The sequence below is a fragment of the Buceros rhinoceros genome, unplaced genomic scaffold (assembly GCF_000710305.1).
Source record: "Buceros rhinoceros silvestris isolate BGI_N320 unplaced genomic scaffold, ASM71030v1 scaffold33164, whole genome shotgun sequence".
Lineage (NCBI taxonomy): Eukaryota > Metazoa > Chordata > Aves > Bucerotiformes > Bucerotidae > Buceros > Buceros rhinoceros.
In genome coordinates this window covers 12,502-12,789 of record NW_010409413.1, presented here as the reverse complement: position 1 = coordinate 12,789, position 288 = coordinate 12,502, and positions in this window count along the sequence as shown.

The following is a 288-nucleotide window of genomic DNA, read 5'->3' as shown; positions in this document are numbered from 1 at the left end:
CATCATAGTTTGGGTTGTTTTTCACCTTGTTCAAGAATGTTTTTCCAACTGTTGACGACTCAAGTGGAAAAATCCTCAGCTGGGGCCCAGCCGAGCAGCTCCACGTCCCTCCCCCGGGAGCTCGTTAGGGTGATTTGACCAGGGACAACTCTAACCTGCTCACGAAATAGAAAAGTTTGTTTCTGTTTGGTTTTGGTTGTTGTTGTTTTTTTTTAATTCCTTTTCCCCACAGTGCAAATCTCTGGCTGCAAACTCAGCAGATAATATTATTGTCTTTGCTTTAACGAA